Source organism: Vicugna pacos, chromosome 9 (assembly GCF_048564905.1).
Source record: "Vicugna pacos chromosome 9, VicPac4, whole genome shotgun sequence".
NCBI classification, from domain to species: Eukaryota; Metazoa; Chordata; class Mammalia; order Artiodactyla; family Camelidae; genus Vicugna; species Vicugna pacos.
The window spans coordinates 72,809,358-72,827,268 of record NC_132995.1 but is presented as its reverse complement, the minus strand read 5'-3'; positions in this window follow the sequence as shown (position 1 = coordinate 72,827,268).

Sequence of the window (17,911 nt, the reverse complement as noted above, 5' to 3'; positions counted from 1 at the left end):
CAGCGCCAATAAAGGCCAAATTATAGCTCAGAAATAATTGGCAGTAAGTACTGATAGGTTACCTGTACATGTTTATATAGGAACGGGCACATTCAATTTGAGATTTACTAGCAAACGCACTGTTACTGCTATACTCTGGAATGAAATGTGTAATTATACTATTTAAATCGCTGGAACAGCTGCCATTACTGTGGACTGTGTAAACAGTGTTTTCCACGCCGAAATTGAATGTTTAGAATCCGGGCCCTTATTTTCAGCAGCTCTTGTTTAGTGTCTGAAATACAAACAAGAGGTCTAGCTCCGGCCCGGTTCCCCGATATCAGCAGGGCGCTCGCGAGAAGAGGCAGTCACAAAATCAAAGTGAGATGCAGTTTCAAAACCTGAAGCAGGACCACAGCGTTGCTCAGAATGAGCCACAAAGCAGAGAACACAGCACTCGCATCGGGCGCTGGGCACACCGCGGTTCGTCCCCGCAGGCCGAAGCAGGTGGGGGGAGGCGCTCTGTCTCTCTCGTTTACGCCTGCTGGCTAAACGGAAAAGAATTCAGCTTCACCGCCCCTCCGGGTGTGGCTGGGGAGACACCATGACGCTGTGAGGTCCCTGAACTTCTCAGTCGGCCGTCTGGAGAACGTTCTCCAGGCCACGGGCAAGCTCCGCTGGTTCGCAGACCTCGCTGCCCCGCGCGCCGTCGGGCGGGAGCCGCCCCGCGAGCCGGGCGGGGCCGGGCGGGGCCGGGCGGGAGCGGCGGAAGGACGACGGCGCCGCCGCCGCGGTTGGGCCGCAGGCGCACTATCCATCTTAGAGCTCTGCTCCCCAGCGTCGCTTTGCCAAGTGCTCTAAGAATGCAGTGTGCTCTCCAAACTGAAATTTTGTTCAGAGTGTATTCATTCACAGAAATCAGGCCTGAGACTGACTGTGGATTTCCACAAAATCGCATTAATTTCAGTTCTTGGCAATTACAGTGTAATTAGTGTTATTGATGTAGCAGCCTCGTAAATAGATATTCTCTCGCCATATAGGGGTTCTTTGTTTGCTGCCTGTTTTGTTTGTATGTTTGTTTAGGCTTTGTTTATGCATGAAATTAGGCCTGGGTGTCTTCCCTCTTTCTTACGGAGGAATCACACGGGGAAGGGTAAAGAGAAAGGCTGGACCAGGATCCTTTCTTCCGGTGTGCCGAGTCTCCATCTCAATGGCACATTCCTGCCAGCGCCATCCTGACTCCCCCTGTCCTGAGCTCTGTTATCCCATGTCCCCAACCCACAGTCAACTTCCCCGTTTCGAGCACCATCAACCTTCCACACTGGCCTCTCCTAAACTGTCTCAAAAAGATGCAACTTTCCGTCTTTTCTCCAATACTCCTAGTAGTCTACACCTGCTGTTTTCCTTTACATCACCTTTGCAAATCTAAGTGTCCTGACTTACAAGATGCACTAGATTTGGAGTCAGGAGGGGTTGACCTAAGTCCAGGCTCTGCCACTAATGTGTGCTCTTGAGCAAATGCCCATTTCTAAAGTGAGGGTGATAACTGGAGGGGAGTGGATATAGCGCATGCTTAGCATGCAGGAGGCCCTGGGTTCGGTCCCCAGTACCTCCACGAAAAATAAATAAATAAGTAAATAAACAAACAAACAAACCTAATCACCCTCTCCTCAAATTAATTAATTAATTATTTTAAATTAAAAAATTAATTATCTACCTTAAAGGATTAAATAGAAAATATATGTGAAAGTCTGTTATAAAGTATAACATACCTATCGTGTATTTTACACCAGTGCTAATAAGAAAATAGTTGCCTTTACTTTTGTTTGGCTATCTCAGAAAAACATCAGCTTGCCACCATACAAAGCCTAGCGTTCTAAAGTTGGTGAGAAGAAGTGAAAGAAATAGAAAATGTTTGCAAAAAAACGGAAGGTACAGGAAGTTATTGGGAAGAGTGGGAACAGAAGAAAATGGCAACAAAACAGAAAAAAAATAGAGATGATCAAACTGACAATATTAAGAGCACACACACAGAGCATATGTTTTTTAAGAAGAAGGACCAATGCTGAATTTACAGGGATGGAGCAGTGGGGATCCAAGTTTAAAGTGGAGAGACTGTGTTTTTGGTCCACTTATGCCCCACCAGCTGTATCATCTTAGACAAGCCACTCTAACTGTCTGGGCTACATTTGACTAGTCTATGAAAAGAGACGGCCAGACAGCTTGATCTCCAGAAATTTCACCTGCTGCCTTCCGTGACTCTAAAAAAGGGGTCTTTTGTCATTGAAGTTGGCTTTCCACTAGGACCCTTGAAAATGCCCGTTAAACGCAAGACCTGGGATACTTTTTCTATAATAGAGAAAACATTTGCTTCACTTTAATAAAAAATTGTGAATAAAAAACACATAACCAAGTTTAGCATCTTAACCATTTTTAGGTATACAGTTCGGTAGTGTTAAGCACATTCACATTGTTGTGCTTCCATCACTTTTAAACATTAAAAAAATAAATGATGACATATATAGTCTCTTTATTTAAAAATTGATAGAAATTTAATCTAATGAATAATCAATCTTTGGATTTTTCTGAAAGGTATATTCTATCTATAGATGTATAGTTTTCACCAATATTCATTTGGATGAAGGAAACAACCCAAACACTCTATTTCTGTAGTCACTAAATGTAATTCAAATCAATTTCACATATTTGTCCTAAAGGTATTCTTGACATTTTTTTCTGCTTTCTGAGAATCTACAAAGGCATCAAGGGAGAGGGTAGTTTTAGATTTCCACCCAGATTTAATAGTGGATTTTATAATTAAATAGGGAGAAATGGGCTCCTGTACTTGTGATATGAAATGAGGAAAACTTAAACCTTTCCTGACTGTATGTTATACTCCCTCCCCCAAAAAAGTCCAAGATGATTTTAATCTAAGTATGACTACAAAGAGACATTATATTCCAGAAATAGTAAAATTTAAGTCAACGATATTCTCATTTTAAGCCCTGTGGGAAAATCCTGTCTTTATTGAGTGGAAGAGAACTTATGTGGGTGACATCAAGGGACCAAACACTGATGCCACCACTGCCTCCTTCTCTCTCAGTGATCAGTGACTCCCCTCTCTTGTCCACAAGCAGCTCCTGCCATGCCCTGAAGTCAGCATTTCAGGCCACACTCAGAACTCTTGGGTTCTCACAGCCTTGAGCCTGATTGCTGCTTCCACGTAGCCCACCTGACAGGACACGGGGTGTCTCAGTAGGAGGAGGAAGATGGGACCACCACATGGTTACAAAATGTCATTGCGTATAGCCCCTTCAGGAAAAGAACGGAGTTTTCCATTATTATGTCACCCTTAATAACAAAGCTATTTTGCTAAAGAGAGATAGGCAGACAGAACTGAAAACAAAGCAATGTCGTAAAGCAGGTGCTCTATCTGGGCACTCAGAAATACCGCAGGCAGTATTTGCTAACTTCCAACAACTTAAAAGGGCCACTCCTTTGGATGTGAAGTTGGTAGGGTTTCTCACACAGCTCTTCCTGCCACAGTCAGTGTCCAATGTGAGGGGTAGGAGAGACAAAACTCAAGAGAGTGACAAGTTCTTCCTAAAGTAGCAGCAAAAATTAATGAAAGGACCACCTTAGCATGTTTCTGTGTGGAAAACCTACATTGCCTTTCAATCAATAACCCAGCAAAAATGTCCTCAAGGCATTTTTCAATCATCATCTCTGGTTTTAATTTGGGGAATGAAAAATTTGCCACCAGGCTTATTGGTACTTTTTTAAATGACACTTATCACTGAGACGTATTTATGAGTATTTTATTTGTCCACGGAAATATAATTCTTAATATTGTAATATGAATAAGAAGTATATAAGAATAAAATACGTCTGTCTCATCACTCCAAAGCCAGTTTTTCTTTTTTGTGCAATTTTTATTTGTTTCTTGAAAAAAACATTTTTATTGTGTAGCTGACTATGAATAAACCATCAATTATGGTAAGCTTCTAAAACCATAGCTGCTGGGGAAACAAAGCCTTGTACCATTTCCTATTAATACTTATCTAAGAAAGTATACTAGAACTTGAGTTGGATCATTCAAAAGCTGCAAGTGTAAAACACGTTCCCATCCTTGAGTGTCAATCCTGAAAGACTAGTCACGGAGGAGAAGATCACAGCAAAATACATACTTGTGATAAATTTTGTTATTTTAAATATTTCTGTTAACTGCTGATGAAGGTTAAAAACACAAAATGATCTCCAGCCTTCAGGGTCTTTTTGGTTAGTTAGCACCTCGAAATGGGGAAGTCCAGGCTGAAATGACATACTGTTAGCTCAAATATTCAAACACAGAAAAACCAGGGCTTAAAAAATTCTAAAGCAAACGGTGCTTCAATATTTCACTTTATTAATAATTCATTTGTCATGGTGATTGTTGTTGTTAATCTCGTAGAGAGATTTACATAAGGGGAGAGGACCTATATAAATTCTGAGTAACTGTATCTTCATGGTTTTTGTTGTAAAAAATAAAGTTACAAAATAACGTTTTGTTCCCAGTTTAAAAAATAGAATTATAGACATTTTTTCCCAAAAGAGACCAATTCTGTATATCTATAGAGATGTTTTGTAGCCAATTCAGGGTAACACCTAGGCAAAGTTATACGTGTGTGTGTGTGCGTGCACAGGTGCATGTGTGTACAGGTGCGTGTGCACGGATTAAGAGGAGAGAAAGAGACAAGTTGCTGTTAACTACAGTGGTATCTTGTTTTGTAAGCAAGCCGGTTTGTTCAGTTTAAGTGCTTGTTTCGGTGCCTCCACACAGGTCAAGTCTTGAGAAACACGGTCTGAGGACTGGAGGAATATGTCTGAATTGTCGGATTTTCTGTTTTTTTTTTTTTTAAAGAAGGCTTAGCTCCTTGATTCTACAAGAATTCTTATCTTTCTGAAAAAAATAAAAAGAAAAGAATTCAGTTCTTTTGAATTAGAGAAAGAGCTGCCATTGAAACAGATGTGGTGTCAGGCCTTACTATGCAAAAACTAGAGACAATTGGATTATTGTCACTAGAGTGTGAGATTCCCTGAACACAATGGTTTGAGCTAAACAAGAAATACTAGAAGATCCACGTGGTGGGACAAATGGGAACAAAGTAGGTAAGCAGCCAAGCTACTGCACATGGTTTTAGTCAAAACAGCGGGCACTCTAGTTTAAAGATAATGTAATGCCATTTGAACACTAGTAACTACATCTACCTCCCTGTATTACTGATTTTAAATATGATTGTCCCTTTCATTTTCCCAAAGGACATTTACCCTATAAAAGAAGCTGTTCATTCACTCTATAGACGACCTATAACATAGACAAATGTGCTAAATTGACATTTAGAATTATCTCCAAACACTTTTATGATAACTTACGTTATTATTTCCATATGATTTGAATTTGAGATTTTAAAATGTGTTTTAAAGCCATTTCACATAATAGCCAGATATCAGGTGGCCATTAGGGTTATCTGATAACGATATTAGGGTTTTCCTTAACAGCTAAGTAATTGCTTCTTTTCCATGCTGAAGGCAAGTTGAACTCTATGCCCTCTTCGAGATTTACACCTGTATCCTATGAAGTAATGGGGCAGCAGACTGACATTTTATGTACTATGACATTGTTTTATAATAAGGAGAAATGCTTTTCTACATTGCCTTGATAATTTGGGAATCGGTGAGAGCAAAGCAGCAGAGAGTTATCAAGATTGCAGACGCTGGCTGACCCCTGATCCAGAGCTGCGACCTGCCAGCTAGATTTTCTCTTCGGGACATCTTTTTACTGCACAGGAGCACATCCTGCCTCCCCAGTTGCTTCCCAGAATCTTACAAGTCACAGGGAACACATTCAACAAAACCATTTCAACAAGCTTCAGTACCTTGGATATCTGTGTTCATTTGACATAAATAAAAAGCCTTTGGATAACCCTTGGCTATAATTACATCAAAAGGAGTACAGGCAGCTTTGTTTTCTGGTCTCACGGAAGGTGAAGACTATAGGCCTTGTTATAAAGCAGAATTCAATTGGAGGTGGATTCCTGAATCCTTTATCCCTTGGAGGAACATTTTCCTACATGATTTTAGCATCCTTGACACTAGTAACTGAATGTTTTTCCCACCCAAACATATTCTAGAAATAGAAAGTAAACAAATAGATATACTTAGGATTAAAAGTATATGAAAAAAAGATCCAGTATCCGGTCCCTAGAATTGAGAGGGATTTGGGTACACCCATCACCGGTCTATTTTAGTGCTAAGTGTGAACCCTGGGCTAACAGGTACAGCCACGCAGGCTTAGTGAGCACTGTCAATGCACTTTGTTACCGTAACAAGGCCCGGGGGGCTCTTATAAATACACACCTGTGCTACTGGAACAACTCCTGTTGCACCTCATGAAAAGAACGCCTAATTTTAAACACCTAATGAAACTGGGGGGGTGATCCAAGCTTCTGAAGATTTCCATAGACTTACAGCTAATGACAGCCAAGTCGTGGACTGATTGGTATCAGTGGGAAGCTCTGCTTTTTGCTCGTCTAAAGGATGGAAGAGAAGTGTATAATGGCCTTTGCCTAGAGGCACTTCTCAGGCTGGCTTTTCACTTAAGCAAAGGTCTTCTCTTTGCCCCCAGGGCTTCCTACAGAACAGGTATATATGGAGACCTTCTTAAAGGTCAGATTATTTTTAGATACACAACTGCTTAAAAAGAGATACTGTAGTCAGATCTACTTATTTGAGACAGACACCCCAAAGTTTGCTCAGTTTCATTCCCATCCCCTCACCTGTGCCTCTTTTTTTTTTAAAACTGAATTTAGTCAAACTAGTTGAATTGAAAGACATGGATCTTTTTCATAAACATTAAACAGATTCAGTTGCTTTTAGCTTTCATCATAACATATTATTCAATTTATGATATATAAATTACTTCTCCCTGCCCTTTGTTATGAGTTATTTTTGCATCATTTAATATCCAATTGGTACAAATTGGAACCATGGAGTTTCCATGAAAAATAGCCATTGCCTCTCTGTGGGTATTGATATGAAATTTAGTAATATTCACAGCATAATAACAACAGGCACAATCAGAATTACTCTGCACAGAGCATCATCCAACAAGACACTGTGGGATTAAGCTATTTTGGGGGCATTAAATACCTGTCATTTCATTTCCATCACTTTGCGGTGGGTGGTTGATTGGGATTAGTGGGTAGATGAGTTTTTTTATGGAAATGTTTATATGTGTTCAACAAGCACACCATAAGTGACTGGCTGAGTCCTGCACTCATTTGCCTGTGATAGTTATGTCGTCCATGGCGCCTACTATTTAAGGGGGGAGCGTGCTGGGGGTGGGGAGACACCTGGGGTTAGCATGCACCTCAAAAAGCTTTTGGCTCAAAAATATTGATTGACTGCATGTGTTTTTCTGCTCCAACCTGTCTCTCCCTTAAACCCCTAAGTGAGAAAGAGACTCTCAAGGGGGAAATGGCAAAAACAAATTTCTGAGAGGAAAGAAGCAGCTAAAGGACTGGTAACAGAAGAGAGAAGTGACCCAGGAGGGACTTACTTGCCCTGTAGACCCCAAAGAGTTCAAGACACAGAAGTACCAGGTGTGAAGGGAAGTCAACCAGAAAGCAGAGGTGTTAATTAAAGTCTGTCCACAGGGCATTTGGACTCCACCGTCAGCACCACATACAGGCATTGCACGAAATGCCTGGTAGTTAGATGTTTTTTCCCCAGAAGAGTTTGGATGTTTCTTCACAAAAGAAATAAAATGAGTTGTTTGAAGAGAACTAGTGTGACAATAGAACAGTAGAGAATGCCCTGGCGTTTGGGGTTCCCAGTGTTAACAGTAGGCTTGGAGAGTCATCAAATCCTGCCCATAAACATAAGGCTCATGTTTTTAAACAACATTGTTCAGAATGAAGTAAAGATCATCATTTTAGGAAAGCTGGTCACTTGGAATTGAACAACCAAAATGAACACCCAGAAAAAGAAATGCACCTTAAAAAGAGATAATAAAACTTCCACGACAAGATTATACTGTATAGCACAGGGAAATATATACAAGATCTTATGGTAGCTCACAGAGAAAAAAATGTGACAATGAATATACACATGTTCATGTATAACTGAAAAATTGTGCTCTACACTGGAATTTGACACAACATTGTAAAATGATTATAAATCAATAAAAAAATGTTAAAAAAATAAAGTGAACAACATGATGATTTGCTAAACATAAAAAAAAACTTTCACAAAATAATCCTGATAATTGGAACTCAAAGACTTTTGAAAAGAAATCACACACACGCGCGCGCACACACACACACACACACAAACAAACAAAAAAGAGGTATGATATATTAGGCAAAGAAACATCAAAAAATGAGAGATCCCTTGGATAATAAAAATATGACACTAAAATACAAAATTCAACAAAAGTGTTAGGATTTAAATATGCATTAGTGCCCTAGAATATAGAACGAGAGAAAGAAGCATAAAATATGTGAGAAAAGGTAAGAGACATAGAAGACCAACCTAATATAGCTGATGATCTGATTAACAGAAGCTACAGAAAGAGAGACTAGAATTAACTAGCAGACAGAAACTTACCAAAGGAACGTTGCAAGAGAATTTCCTTGAGCAGAAGCATCCATGTCTTCAGACTAAAAGGAGACACTGAGTACTCAGCATAGTTAATGCAGAAAGCCCTAAACCCAAGCACACCATTTTGAAGTTTTATAACTATGAAGAATGATCCAGAGAGAACCATTGGATCATCCGCAAAGGAATATTATCAAATTGGTAACTGGTTTCTAATGAGCAAAACTGATGACAATGGAGCAAAGCAGGAGTCCCCTTGCTTCACGTCTCCCCAGCCTAGAATTGCACATACCTAATCGAGTTATCAATTAAGCATGAGAGAGAAATAAGGACATTTTCACACACACAAGGACACAAAACATGATGCCTCTCATGCATGGAAAGTTACTCAAGGATGGATATACAAAAACTGTAGGAATTACAAAACCAAAACCAAAATGAAACAAAACAAGCCCTACTTCTTCAAATGTGACTTTGCCACACGTCTTCCCTGAGCACCGTGTTTAATAGAAATTCTTGTTATTCTCTCATCCCCAATGATTTTCTTTCTCTTGACAATACTTACCAGCACATAACGTGCTGACCTCCTTATTGTGTCCTCGTTTATTGTCTTCTCCATCCCCCGCCCCCAGGACAATATAAGCTCCATGAAGTCAAGGACATTATTTTATTAATGATTGAACTTCCATACAGATGCTTACTAAATTATTTATTGAATGAGCAAATGAATGACTAAGTAAAGACATCTGGGAGCTGTAAGAGAAGGAGAATCCATTCAAATCTGACTCCAGGAAAACTCACTTTGAGTGCCAAATGTTTTGCGTCATTAAGTCTGTGGAGGAGGAAATATAATTGCTTCAAACTCCTTGACGATAAAAGAATAACATTTACATAACCATGTTATAAATGATGAGGAATAATTTTCATTAGGACTCATTCACACACAAATAACAAAAGGTTTTCCCGTGGGTAAAAATGGAATTTAAATTAAATCCACCTAGACAATGTAAAAGTAAAGCTGGGTTGGAAGTGATGTTTAGAAAGGAACTGAGAAGGCGAGGTGGAGGGAAGCGTGTGAAGGTTAATGTCTTTGTTTTAAAAATTTAGAATGAAGAGTTACTGCTATGGGATAAGATGAGGAGGTTAAAAATATGGTTTGAAATTACAAGGATGACCAACGAAGAAGCTGAAAATAATGTTCTAAATATTTTGCATGATTGAAGAGAGAGAAAGAAGGAAGTGGTATAAATGCATTAAATTCTCATCCATCATAGCTTAAGGTAAGAGACGATGTTTAAAGGACGTAAGTAAAAAATGTTAGTATGAGTGTCCTATTTAGAAGAGTGGGAGAGCGGTGGAAACACCTGGAGAACAAAACCAGAAATGGCTACAGATGGAGCCTTTGGAAAGCAGAAGTGGGCATGGGGAGAGATGAGGCAAGGGAGATGCTATTTCCTATTATCACTTGTCTCTTTTGTGTTTTAAACATTATGCTTGTATTAATGCAATAAACATAAAAACAAAACTTGATTTTAAAGAAGCCCTGTATAAGGAGAGAATGATGGGATGGCAAATATACCAGCCACCCATCCAGGACCATAATGTTTGAGTGAATCTGCTGTTTAGTTCCTGAGGTGACCAGAAGTGAGTTATTTAGACTCAGAAAATTTTTCACCTCTCTGATTTTCTGTGATTCTATGATTTTTTTCTTTTCTTCCTTGACTTTGGGAAGCTACATAACACATAAGCATGATTTGGAAACACACACAAACACACACACCCAAATTGAAGATACAACACTTTGGTGATTGCAAAAAAGACATGCTCATTCTTTGACTCTCCCTTTATAGCTGCAACAAATATTTGAAGACAACACAACGTTTTTGGCCAAGATTAAAAAAAAAATCAACCAAGGTCTTTCATTAATTTTTACCTTTCAGAAATAATATCTTTCATTATTTGGAGGTGAAAATATGAACCAAATAGTTCAGGTTAATTTAAGACTATAATTTTGATAAGTATCTCTGCTTATCTTATAAAGGACAAAATGTCTCTGGTTTTCTAATTCCATACACATAATATTCTGCATTTGGCCCTCAAAGGAGACAAGCGTATTTTCTAAGATATCATAACACAGAAAGGCATCTCTTACCTATGCACACCTGACAACAATTCAGAATTGAATTAAAATTGGTATTCTACAAGAGGGTCAAAATTCAGTGTATGTCTGAATATTTACAGTTGTTTACTGGCTTCCATATTTATTCATTTTTATTTTATTTATTTTGGGGGGGTATACAAAGTTTATTCTAGGAAGTGATGACAAGTCCGCAGCTAACATACTCAATGGCAGAAAGCTGAAAGCTTTCTCTCCAAAAATAAGAAGACAAAATAAGAATTTGACTTATAATACTATGTTGAATAAAAGTGGCGAGAGCACATCTATTCACCACTTTATTCAACATAGTATTAGAAGTCCTAGTCACAGCAAGTAGTCAAGAGAAAGAAATAAAAGCCATCTAGATTGGAAAGGAAGAAGTAAAATTGTCTTTATTTGCAGATGACATGATATTATTTATAGAAAACCCTAAAGGCTCCACCAAACACTATTAGGACTAATAAATTCAAAGTTGCAGGATACAAAATCAATCTGCAAAAACCAGTTGCGTTTTTATATAGTAATGTGAACTATAAGAGAATTTTTAAAAATCTCATTTATAATTGCATCAAAAGAATAAAATGCCTAGGAATACATTCATTTAACCAAGGAAGTGAAAAAAAAAAACTATATACTAAAACTGTTAAGACATTGATGAAAGAAATTGAAGAAGACATAAATAAATGGAAAGCTATTCTGTGCTCATGGATTGGAGGAACGAATATTGTTAAAGTGTCCACACTACCCAAAGCAATCTACAGATTAATACAATTCCTATCTAAATTCCAGTGGCATATTTCATATAAATAGGGTAAAAATAAATCCTAAAATTTGTTGAAACAATGAAAGACCTTGAATAGCCAAAACAATGTTGAGAAAGAAGAACAAAGCTGAAGGCATCACACTTCCTGATTTCAAACTATATTACAAAGCTAATAGTAATCAAAACACTGTGTCACTGGCATAAAAACAATCACTTAGATCAATGGCACCGAAGAGAGAGTTCACAAATAAACCCACACATACGTGGTCAATTAATTTACAACAAAGGAACCAAGGATAATGCAATGGGGAAAGGATTACCTCAGAACATAACGAGACTGTCATTTCACACCATACATAAAAATCAACTCAAAATGGATTACAGACTTGAACAGAAGATTTGAAACCGTAAGACTCCTGGAAGAAATCATAGGTAGTAAGTGCCTTGCCACTGGTCTTGGCTTATTTTTGGATTTGATATCAAAAGCAAAGGCAACAGAAGCAAAAATAAGTGTAACTTCATCAAACTACGGAGCTTCTGCACAGCAAAGGAAACCATCCAAAAAATGAACAGGAAACCCTGACATGGGGGAATATATTTGCAAACAACATATCTGATAAGGGGTTAATATCCAAAATATTCAAGGAACACAAACAACTCAATAGCTCAAAAACAACCCAATTAAAAAAATGGGCAAAAGATCTAAACAAACATTTTTCCAAAGAAGACTTATAAATGACTTACGGATATGTGAAAAAGTGTTCAATAGCAGGAATCATCAAAGCCACAGTGAAATATCACCACACACCAAATAGGACGGCTATTACCAAAAAGACAGAGGATAACACATACTGGTGAGGCTTTGGGAAAAGAGAACCCTTGTAACTTGTTGGTTTGAATGGAAGCTAATATGGCCACTATGGAAAACATTATGGAGGTTCTTTAAGAAATTACACATAGGACTACCATATGATCCAGCAACCCCACTTCTGGATATATAGCCAAAGGAAACAAAGTCATTATCTCGAAGAGGTTATTTGTACTTCTGTGGTCACTGCAGCATTATTTACAACAGCCAAGGTACGCAAACCGAAGTGTCCATTAACAGATCTGTTCATATATATATATGTATATGTGTGAGTATATATATATATTATTCAGCCTTGGAAAAGAAGAAAATACTGTTATTGCAACAAAATAGGTGAACCTGGAGGGCATTACGCTAGGTGAAATAAACCAAACAGAAGGAAAATACTGCATGGTTTTGCTTATATGTAGAAACTTAAAAAAAAGAGAGAGAGAAAAAAAAAGTAAAACCCATAGAAACAGAGAGTAGAAAAATAGTTACCAGGATGTGAGGGGTGCGAGAAATAGAGAGTCTGGTAAAGGAGTACAAACTTTCAGCTATAAGGTGAATGAGATCAGAGTCTAATATGTACCGTGGTGGCTGGAGCCGATAAGCCTGTATTGCACATTTGGAATTTGCTAAAAGAGTAGAACTTAAATGTTCTCTCGCACACACAGAAGGTAAGTACGTGAGGTGGTGGATGGGTTAACTCGATTGGGGGGGTGGGGAATCCCTTTACAATGCATACAAATATCAAATCACCACGCTGCACACTTAAACATCTTAAAGTATTTGTCAATTACAGCTCAATAAAACTGGAAAAATGTCAGCATAGGCATACATTCAAGTGACACAGCAACTAAAACTGCAACTAAAACTGCAGGTTGAAAGGAGTTGTTTCTGCATAGTAAGAATGTGAAGATACGGGACATAGGACAATAGCTTCTCGAAATCAGCTCTTCTCTGCCACAGGATTTTCTAGTTATGTTTACGTGCTAGTTTGATTAAAAATAAGACCTTTTAAACATTAAATGGACTTAAGAAAATGTGTGATTTTAAAGATTCAATGAGGCTTAAATCAGTCTTCAAAAGGAGTATTTTGGTAAACAAACCTGATCCCAAATACTTACCCTGATCTGCACAGCTCTTGTACGCTCATGAAAAATGATTCGGACACTTGATGCGATGTCTTTCTCGTGCCTGCCTGGACTTCAGTGACTCACTCTGCTTTTAGTTCAGCATCTGAACCCCAGCCCTTAACTTTGCCCCGCGGTGGACTCAGCTTTAGTTTTCCTTTGATCCACTGATCTCCATACTGTGGCCGCATCTCCTGGGCTGAAGCTGAGAGTCTTCAGCAACCGTGCTGAAGGCTGGTTCTGTCCTGCTTCTTCACCCTCAGCCAGAACCATCCTGACCATCTGAGAATTATGATTAGTTTCCCACTAGGCCATATATTTCTTAAAGGAATACAGACTCACGAAGCAGTCATGGTCTGGCTTTACAGATCATTTCTAACTGCTCACGTTAAAATTATTTCTGACCTCATCAACAGAAGGCAGCCAAATGGGAAACGTTACCTCCGGACCATCTCATTGTTCAAACAGAGAAACAATCGCTGACTGTAATCCCTACAGCTTGCCTTGCACCTCCCATTCCCAGCTAACACCTGTTAAACCAACAGTGTTGCTTTACTTAGGATGAGGAGGGCCAGTAGCACAATCTTCTTTAACGCCACTCTCAGCCAGGTGAAAATAAAGGGCACAGGCATTTGACTGGTGCCGTTTTAATTACACACATCTGAACGTGCCCACTTTTAATAGTTGGCAAGCTACATCCTCTATGGCCATTGGGATGATAGCTGGTGCTGCAAAGTTACATCAAAGGTTGTAACACACAGCACGAATGTTTACAGCAGGCTAAACCAGTTGTTGCAGTACTCGCTTCTAAATGAATTACCCTGTGGGTAGTCGTACCTGAAAACTAAGAAATAAGGGTCGGATTCCTCCTGTGAGCTCTCCCAAATGTAGTGAAACCGCGTTATTGACTTAAGCACACTTCCTAGTGACTTGCCAGAGCTGACCTGTAATTTCGATCCTGCATAATGCCAGCCCTAATAAAATGACACTTGTGAATGTGAATTAAACTCACGAAGGGGACAGATTGCATGATTCTGGTTTCTTTCAGATGCCTGTAGGCTATCACAGGTTCCATATGTGAAGTAATTATGTTCACTGAAGGAAAGAATAAATGCTGTCAAATTGTGTACTGAGAGAGAGAGCAGCTATTATATTTCAGCAGTCACTAGAGCATTGCCCCCAGACAGTAGCAAGATGTATAAGAAAATAAAAACGGTGCCAGCCATATATTACACATCTGCCTTTATATTTGTAGCTCCCTCTAAATGTATATTACACAAAGCCAGTAACTTACCGCTGAACATTTCGGCTGTCTTCTTCGGTACACGTTCTGTGGAGCCATTTTGGAGTGTGTAGCGTGATGGTTATAGAAGGGATAATGAATATAGATGCTTCTTAGCTCTGTTTTGCCTTGTGTTGTACTGCAAAACAACAACCCTGTTGGATCTCTGATGTTCGGACTTTGTTTTTCCCTTGAGCGATATCTCAGATTCAACCTCAGACCTGCCCACTGCTGTTTCCTTAGAGCTGATGGGAATGAGTGTGAGATGTTCTACATTCTAAAACTTCCTTACCTACTGATGCATTTTGTAAAAAATGAATTTAGGTAGAATAGTGCTTAGTAATTATTTGGTACTCATTGCGCACTGTGTAATTTATTAGATGAATTTGCATACTTTATCTTGCTCACTGTCTGTGATAATGAAGCGAATGGTAAAAATTAAAAAAAAAAGTGTATGGTTTCCAGCATAGAGTTAGTGGGACCTCACTAAATCATTCTTCCTTGCCGAGGGGAAATGGCCTTGAGACCTGAGTGACACAGCCAACAGGCATAAGGCTGGATAATCACTGGAGGAGGGGAGCTGTATCTTTTTGCAAATCTTGTCCCTTCCTCTGAGAATGGTAGGTAACTTGTGAGAATGGTGACCTCCCATCTCCCAATGTGTTCCCCAAGGAGTCTGTTGCCCTCATGCTGGTTCCTAACCGACCAAAGAGGCTCCCAGTCAGGCTCCTGAACATATTCTAAACTACTTCATTCTCCAATCTTCTTCTCCATCCTCTGAAAACAAAACAAAACAAAATCTAGCATAACTCTTTAAGAACAGTTTATTTTAGCTGAATATTAAAATAAAAACAACAAAATGTGAGTGCATACTATGGTGTTGGCAAATGGGAGGTGGTTATCATTATTTGCACTTTACAAAGGAATATTTATTAACCTAAATAAGTGTTTCCAGACTGAGTGATAAAATGAATTACGGAATCTCAGATGGAATAGATTTTAACATGCTTCTACATCATTTTAGAAACAGGGCTTATCAGTTTCCCTGTGAACAATTTTAGTGCCTTGGAAGGTGAGACCTTCAACGAGGTTCTATTCTTTCCATTGACTGCTAAAAGAGTTCTTCATAATGAGGTAAAACAAAAAAATGACATCGATAATATTTACCCTTTGATAGCAGTTTTTCCTTTTAGAGCTACAAAGAAAACCTAGCTTCCTCTCCTTCACCCTTCAAAATTTAAAGGCACTGACCACATTCCCAGACCCCAAAACTCTTCAACTGAGTTTTGCCTTGAATACATGCAAAACAGCCAGAGTGTTTCCAACATGGCTGCAACACTTCACATTTCCACTAGCAACGTACAAGAGTACCAGTTTCTCTACATTCATGACAACATTTATTTTGTCTTTTTTATCATAGCATCCTAGTGGGTATAAAGTGGTATCTCATTGTCATTTGACATATATTACCCTAATTACTAATGACATTGAGTATCTTCTCATGTAATTACTGATCATATATCTTCTTTATAGAAATGTCTATTCAAATAATTTCTCAGTTGGGTTTTTTACATTTTTGTTGTTGAGTTGTAAGTGTTATTTATATATTCTAGATCCTCCTCTCTTATTAAATATATAATTTGCAAACATTTCCCCCATTTTATGTCTCTTTACTTTCTTGACAGTTTCCTTTGAATCATAAAAGTTTTTAAGTTGAAGTCTAGTTTACCCATTCTTTCTTTTGTCACTTTAGTTTTTGGTGTCAAATCTAGCAAGCCTTTGCCTAATCCAGATTCACAAAGATTTACTCCTGTGTTTTCATCCAAGAGTTTTTTAGTTTTGGCTCTTAATTTAGGTCTCTGATCCATTTTAAGTTAATTTTTGTGTGAGGTGTAAGGAAGATGTCCAACTTTATTCTTTTGTATGTGGATACTCAATTATTTTAGTAATATTTATTGAAAAGACTATTCTTTTAAATGACTATTCTTTATACATTGCAAATTCTTGGTAAACATGTTGAAAACCAGTTGACCACAAATGTATGATATGTACTTCTAACCTCAAATTATGAGAGACTAAAAAGAATGAGAAAATATATCCTATGAGTTAGCCAGAACATAAAAAAGAAATAGGTTTGTTGATGGGCCAAGACTAAGGTGAGGCAAGTGAGGTATTTGGTTCAGGCACAAAATTTACGGGAATGCCAAAGGCAATATTTAAAAAAATCAGAATTGATGGAAAGAAATATGTGATGAACAAATCATCAAAATTTTAGATACAAATTTTCCTTTTGCCTTAGGCTCAAATATAGCTTGGCACAACACTGTTTCTAACGCTATCTTTATTTACCATTTTTTGACTTTGTTTATCATGATTTTTGGCATTAATTTTTTCACATATTGTATTGAAGTGGATTTATTTTGATTTTTGGCACCTTCTACCCTTAACCTTTGCACTGAGGCAGGGGCCTCATTCACCTCACTCACCTGGCCTTGGGCCCAGCCTTGATGACAACTACAAATAATGACTTCACACCCTAAATTTGCTACACGAGTTGTTTGCGAGCTTGACCAGCTAACCAGAAACAAATGCACATTCATCTAGTTAACCAGACAAATTTCTCTTTCCCTACTTACTCAGAGAAAATTATGTTGCACAATATTGGTATCTATTAGTTAAAGTGATGTTAGATATTATGATATCTGATGCAGTTTGTCTGCCTGAATAAAAGTGTATAGTAAGCAAATCAAAAACAGAGAGCCTAATTTCAGTTTCTGTAGGACTTTAGAAGTTCCATCCTTTCATTACTAATTCTTAATATTGGCTGGTTATCTACCAGTCTACTGACCAGGCCACAGAAATGACATAAATGCTCATGACAGGAGTGTGATGCTTCTAGGCAGCTGTAATACTTGCCCCAGAACACTATGGAATTAGGCAATTACGGAAGGGCTCCACTGTGTTAAACATAGATTATGAGATGTGGCCGGTGAAATGGTTACTGTGGCAGGGGTGAAAGCCAGTAAATATCAAGAAAGGACGGGTGAGACAGGAATAAAGTGAGGCTCCTGGACCACTAGAGTCTACTCTTCCTTCATTTTCATAGTGA